This window comes from Chiloscyllium plagiosum, chromosome 19, assembly GCF_004010195.1.
Source record: "Chiloscyllium plagiosum isolate BGI_BamShark_2017 chromosome 19, ASM401019v2, whole genome shotgun sequence".
Taxonomy (NCBI): Eukaryota; Metazoa; Chordata; class Chondrichthyes; order Orectolobiformes; family Hemiscylliidae; genus Chiloscyllium; species Chiloscyllium plagiosum.
In genome coordinates this window covers 5,761,818-5,768,762 of record NC_057728.1, presented here as the reverse complement: position 1 = coordinate 5,768,762, position 6,945 = coordinate 5,761,818, and the positions used below count along the sequence as shown (strand labels likewise).

General features: G+C 42.8%; 1 long non-coding RNA gene across 1 annotated transcript; it reads right to left on the bottom strand.

The window, feature by feature from the left end:
* Positions 1–1,442: 1,442 nt before the first annotated feature.
* LOC122559366 lies at positions 1,443–4,229 on the bottom strand. Its single transcript, XR_006314408.1, has 3 exons — positions 4,126–4,229; positions 3,082–3,204; positions 1,443–1,528 (listed from the first exon to the last, which is right to left on the bottom strand). It is a non-coding gene; the product is annotated as an uncharacterized LOC122559366 (long non-coding RNA).
* Between the last annotated feature and the right edge of the window lie 2,716 nt (positions 4,230–6,945).

Sequence of the window (6,945 nt, the reverse complement as noted above, 5' to 3'; positions counted from 1 at the left end):
TGATTCCATTTCCAGACTGGAAAGGACCTTCAGATATTGGGGAATCAAACAAAAAATGGATATGGACTTGAGGTGATGGAAGAGGAAGATGAAGAGGTGGATGTGGGTACAATTACAATGTTGAAAAGATATTTCAATCGATGCACGGTTAGGAAGGGTTGGAGGGATATTGGCCCGGAGCAGGCAGATGGGACTAGTTTAGTTTGGGATTAGGATTGGCATAAACTAGTTGGATCGATGCGTCTGTACTATATGATTTTTTGATTATGACTCTCTGGTGTATCAGTTACCTGTGCAGTTCCTCCCATCTCCAGTGAAACCAGCCTCACACACACATTGGAAAGAGCCGGGGCTGTTGAAACAGGAGGCCGAGCTGTGACAGTCATGGCCTCCACTTTCACATTCATTCACATCTGGGGTTAGGAAGGAAGGGAGAGTTCAAACGAAGATCATAGATATGAGAATCTGAATTTTTGATTAATATGCAGGCTCAGATTTACACTTGAAACTCAAAACTCTCAGAGAGACATTTTCTATAGAGGTTTGGAAAGAGGGAGGAGTGAAACGGCAAATTGAGTCCACACAGATTGCTCAGACACATCAATAACTGTAGGTGGAAATTTAGATACATTCCCTGGGCAGATTGAAATATTCAAAATTATGCAATTTTTGCTGTTTCCTACTCTGGGATATTTCATCCATTTCTTCCCCTGCCCTTTGGAATTGCTGATCACTGGAAAGCCTACAGTTTTGCACAGAGACCCTAGGGAGTGATAACATCAAAGAATGTCCATTTCTAGCCATGGTGAACACAGTTTGCTCACACGTGAGGGTTGTGAGAGAGCAGAATTCAACACTGAAATAATGGCCCCATGTAATACCAGCCTGACGTCACTCACTGTCAAAGCTGTCCCATGATGAGTGAACAATTTAATGAAGGACCAGGGCTGGATTTATAACTGAGTCAGAGAAATACGATTTGGAAAGAAAATGTGAGTTAACAGTATGCAGAGCGGACAGAGGATGTTTACCTACATTGGATCATTTTGGATTTCTAATTTTGATACACATAATGGTTTGAGTTTTATATGAATTTATCTCTGCGGCTCACCATTTCAGGATCTGGAAAAAAGGCTTTGACATGTATCCAGAATCACTTTTGAAACCTCACACATATCTCAAGGATTTGACCAACTTCCTGAGTGTCCAACATTCTTCAATGACCACTGTAAAAGGAGCTATCCTTTAATCGAGTTGGTTGAGAGTTAGAAGTGTGTCACATAATCCAAGGGACTCTGAAGTGATCTCCATTCAGGTTGGAACACATTCCCACTGAGTGTGGATATAAATTGCAAGGAACATCTGAAGAATAAAGGTGAAAGTGGGAAGGTTCATGATCAGTTACCTGTACAAATCCTCCCATCTCCAGTGTAGCCAGTCTTACACACACATTGGAAAGAGCCGGGGCTGTTGAAACAGGAGGCCCAGCTGTGACAGTCGTGGCTTCCACTTTCACATTCATTCACATCTGGGGATTAGGAAGGAAGGGAGAGTTCACTTCAGGATCACGGATTTGTGAATCTGCAATGTTTGATTAATATACAGACCCAGATTTAGACTTGAAACACAAAACTCTCAGAGAGAAATTTACTACAGATATTCAGGAATGAGGGGACGTAAAACGTCAAATTGGTTCCACACAGAATGCTTGGACACATCAATAACTGTGGATGGTCATGAACATGAGGAGGCTTAAACACATTCACAGGGCAGAATAAAAACATTCAAAATTATGTCATTTTTGCTGTTTCCGACCCTGGGATATTTCATCCATTTCTCTCCCTGCCCTTTGGAATTGCTGATCACTGGAAAGCCTACAGTTTTGTACAGAGACCCTGGACTAGGGAGTGATCACATCACAGAATGTCCATTTCTAGCCACGGTGAACACATTTCGCTTACACGTGAGGGTTGTGAGAGAGCAGAATTCAACACTGAAATAATGGCCCCATGTACTACCAGCCTGATGTCACTCACTGTCAAAGCTGTCCCATGATGAGTGAATGATTTGATGAGGTGCTGGGACTGAATTTGCAACTGAGTCAGAGAAATAACAACAGTGTAAGTCAACAGTACATGTTGACTTACATTGGATCATTTTGGATTTCCAACTTTGATACACAATAATGGGTTTGTGTTTTACATGAATGTATCTCCCTGTTTCACCACTTCAGGATCTGGAAAAAGGTGCTAATATGTATGCTAATCACTTTTCACACCTCACACTTATCTCACGAATTTGACCAACATCCTGAGTATCCCGCATTGTTCAATGATCACTGTAAAACGGATCAGACCTGTAGTCCAGTTGGTTCAGGTAGTTAAAAGTCGAGAGTGTGGTGCTGGAAAAGCACAGCAGGTCAGACAGCATCCGAGGAGCAGGAGAATCGACGTTTCGGACACAAGCACTACATCAGGAATGAGGCTTGTGGGACGGGGCTGAAAGATAAATGGGAGCGGGTAGGTTGCTGGGAAAGCAATCAGTGGATTAAGGTGAGGGAGAAGGTGAAAGGTCAGAGGGGGCAGCGATGGACAGGTCTGGAGGGTGTGGCCGAGTTGCAGGCTTGGGACTAGGATAATGTGGGGGGGGGTGGGGGAGGGGAGGGGAAATGAGGAAGCTGTTGAAATCCACATTTGTCCATGTGGTTGCAGGGTCCCAAGGCAGAATATGAGGCGTTCCTCCTCATCAGGTGATAATGGTTTCACTGTGGAGGAGGTCCATATCAAGGACATGCAGGTCCTGGGCCTCCTCCACTACCAAACCATTACCACTCAGTCCCAAGCCTCCAACTCGGCATCGACCCACACCGACCTGCTGTACTTTTCCAGCACCACACTCTTGACTCTGATCTCCAGCATCTGCAGTCCTCACTTTCTCCTCAAATAGTTAAAAGCTTGTAATCCAAGAGGCTCTGAAATGATCTCCATCCAGGCTGGAACAGATTCCTAGAGAGTGTGGATTCAAATTACAAAGAACATCTGAAGAACAAACATGTAAGTGGGAAGGTTCATGATCAGTTACCTGTACAGTTCCTCCCATCCCCAGTGAAACCAGCCTCACACACACATTGGAAAGAGCCGGGGCTGTTGAAACAGGAGGCCGAGCTGTGACAGTCGTGGCTTCCATTTTCACATTCATTCACATCTGAGGTTAGGAAGGAAGGAAGAGTTTACTGGAAGGTACACAGGTTTGTGATCCTGAACATTTTTACGTGTATAAAGAGGAAAGCTTGAACTACAGAACACTTGGACAACAACACCTACAGAAATTCCTGAACAGGAAAGTGTAAAACCACAGAGTACCCTCTTCAGACAGACAATGCACCGGCCCTTCAGTGTGCTGGCACATTGAAATCAGTACGTTCTCATTTCACTCTTCCCTCGGAGAGAATTGTATGCTGTTATGGAATGATGAACAGGCTGATGAACAGCCGGATGGGTCATGACCTTCAAGGCCTCAACCATCTTGAACCAGCACTTTCTGATGATATCCATCCTGCTTCCCATTTCATTTTTGGATTCACAATGTTAATCCAGCACATGCACCGAAACTAGACATCCTCACTGCTCGGACAGGAATTTAGCAAATGCCCCATGTCCTGACCAAATGCGTCAGCTCAACAGATTGTAGACACTACCTTGGAAATAGTGAGAACTGGAGAAGTCAGAGTTGATAAAGTGTGGCACTAGGAAAAGCACTGCAGGTCACGCAGCATCTGATGATCAAGAGAATCGAAGGATCAAGCCCAAAATGTTGACTCTCTTCTTCCTCAGATACTCCCTGACCCGCTGTGCATTTTCCAATGCCATATTCTATTGACTCTGTAGGAACTCTCTTTACTTGTCTTAGCATAGTCTAACAGCAAGTGACAGTAAAAGTCTCCTAGCAAGGAGAATCACAGCTTATTGTTAAAATTACCAATTCACTTCTTGACCAACATTGCAAACTCCACAATATATAGCCTGATCCTATCACTTCCCAGGTCTTTTGGAACGTGACACAGTCTCCATTCTGCTATTCAGTTCAGTTCATTCCCCACTGGGTTCACTGATCCCCATCACACACCTGTACAGACAGATCCATTCCAGGTGTAGCCAGTCCCACAGGAGCATCTGAAGCTTCCGTCCTGCTGGATACAGGAGGCATTGGCTCCACACGGATTGCTCAGGCACACGTCGATAACTGCAGAAAGAAATTAATAAGGGAGGTTTAGATATAGTTATAGATTCTAAAATATGTCACCCTTGCAGTTTCCAGTCCCAGCATCTTTCCGAAGTTTCCTTCTTTGCGCCCATGAGTTTGGTGATCACTGGAAAAGTGAGAATTTTCTACAGTGATTCTGGACAATGGAGTAAGGAAACTCAGAATGCTCATTTCTAACCATAGTACTCACATTTCATTTACATGAGAGGGTTGTGCGACTGCAGAATTGGACTATACTCTAATATCTTCACCTAAAGTCACTCTCTGTTGAACCTGTCTCATTGAGAATGAGGAATTTGATGGTCGATTGAGGTGCAATAGTATCTAAGCACAACTTCAGGAGGGACTATGAGGGGCAACTGGAAAACGATAGGATGATAAATTTACTTACACTGGGCCATTTCCTTTCCAGCTTTGATATACATAAAGATATGAATTTTAAATGAGTTCATCATTCCACTTTGACACTCCACCATGTGGGAAAGGTTTCTGATTTGTATCCAAAATCACTTCTGACAAATTCACACATATCTCAGGGATTTGACAAAAATCCTGACTGTCAAACATTCTTTAACAATCACTGTAAAATGTATTCTCACTGTCGTAAAATGTATTCTCACTGTCATTGAGCTGGAACAGGCAGACAAAAGCATTGCAGATAAACTTAGAGGTTCCGAAATGATCCCAGTTCCAGCCAGAAACTGATTCCCAGAGAATTTCATGACAAATTTCAGGGAACACCTGGAGAATAAAAATGGAAAAGCGATGATTTATGACTGAGAAGAATCACTTTTAGTTACCTGTACAGTTCCTCCCATCTCCAGTGTAACCAGCCTCACACACACATTGGAAAGAGCCGGGGCTGTTGAAACAGGAGGCCGAGCTGTGACAGTCGTGGCTTCCACTTTCACATTCATTCACATCTGGAATCAGGAAGGAAGGAAAAATTCACTGCAGGATCACCAATTTGCGAATTCACAATGTTTAAGTAATATACAGACCCAGATTTAGACTTGAAACACAAAACTCTCAGATTGAAACGTTCTACAGATATTCAGGAATAAGGGGATGTAAAACGTCAAATTGGTTCCACACAGTTTGCTCAGATATATCAATAACTCTGGATGGTCATGAACATGGGGCTTACACACATTCACAGGGCAGATTGAAAATATTCAAAATTATGTCATTTTTGCTGTTTCCGACCCTGAGATATTTCACCCATTTCTCTCAGTGAATTGCTTATCACTGGAAAGCCTGCAGTGTTGTACAGAGACCCCGGACTAGGGAGTGATAACATTACAAATGCCCATTTCCAGCCACGGTAAACACATTTCACTTACATGAGGGTTGTGAGAGAGCCGAATTCAACACTGAAATAATGGCCCCATGTAATACCAGCCTGATGCCACTCACTGTCAAAGCTGTACCATGATGAGTAAAGAATTTGATGAGGTGCTGGGACTGAATTTGTAACTGAGTCAGAGAAATAACAACTGGATGGACACTGCGAGTCAACAGTACACAGAGAGGACAGGAGGTTTATGTACTTTGGAACATTTTGGATTTCCAACTTTGATATACAATAATGTTTTGAGTTTTACATGAATTTATTTCTCTGCTTCACCACTTCAGATTCCGGAAAAAGGTTCTAATATGCACCCAGAATCACTTTTACACCTTACACTTATCTCATAGATTTGACCAGCATCCTGAGTGTCGCACGTTGTTCAATGATCACTGTAAAATGGATCAGATCCAGTTGGTTCAGATAGTTAAAAGCTGGTAATCCAAGAGGCTCTGAAATGATCTCCAGGCTGGAACAGACTCCCACAGAGTGTGGATACAAATTACAAGGAACATTTGAAGAATAAAGATGTAAGTGGGAAGGTTCATGATTAGTTACCTGTACAATTCCACCCATCTCCAGTGTAGCCAGCCTCACACACACATTGGAAAGAGCCAGGGCTGTTGAAACAGTAGGCCGAGCTGTGACAGTCGTGGCTTCCACTTTCACACTCATTCACATCTGTGAGATTAGAAGAAAGGAAGAGTTCATCAGAGAATCCATCGCTTTGTCAATATTCAACTCTCTTCATATTGTCTTGAAGCTTCTATTAGAGAATAATATTAATAAAGAACCAAAATCACAGTGTCCTCTCCTGAGAATCACTGCATTTTTGCGGGATGCACTTTAAATTACTACTAGAGAGTAATAGAAATGCAATGAGATGCAGGCTGATTACAGTCTGAAAGGGCTGTGATGGCAATATATCCAGCAAGGCACAGAGAGTCTTGTATCTGTCACACTGATATCATTCATCCCATTCTACACTTCATTTATTCTTCAATTAACTCAGCCCCATTTATGAGGAATCCAGAATTCCTGAGAACTGGGAAACAGAGGTAAGTAAATGGTCCCTGCTCATTCGGAGTCTATGCTGGGTACAGTCCAACAATGTGTGAACCACATTCAGCACCTCACACAGAGTCATGTTCCTTGCCATAACCTTAATAATTGTCAATGGACTGTTTCATTGTTATTGGATTCAGTGCCTATTGCTAAACTTATCAATAATTTGTCATTGCCAAAGCAAACCTCTGAACACACTTCCTGATCTTTGTTTCCCCCAGTCTGGTTTGGAATGTGACACAGTCTCCAGTCTGCTATGGAAGCAATGT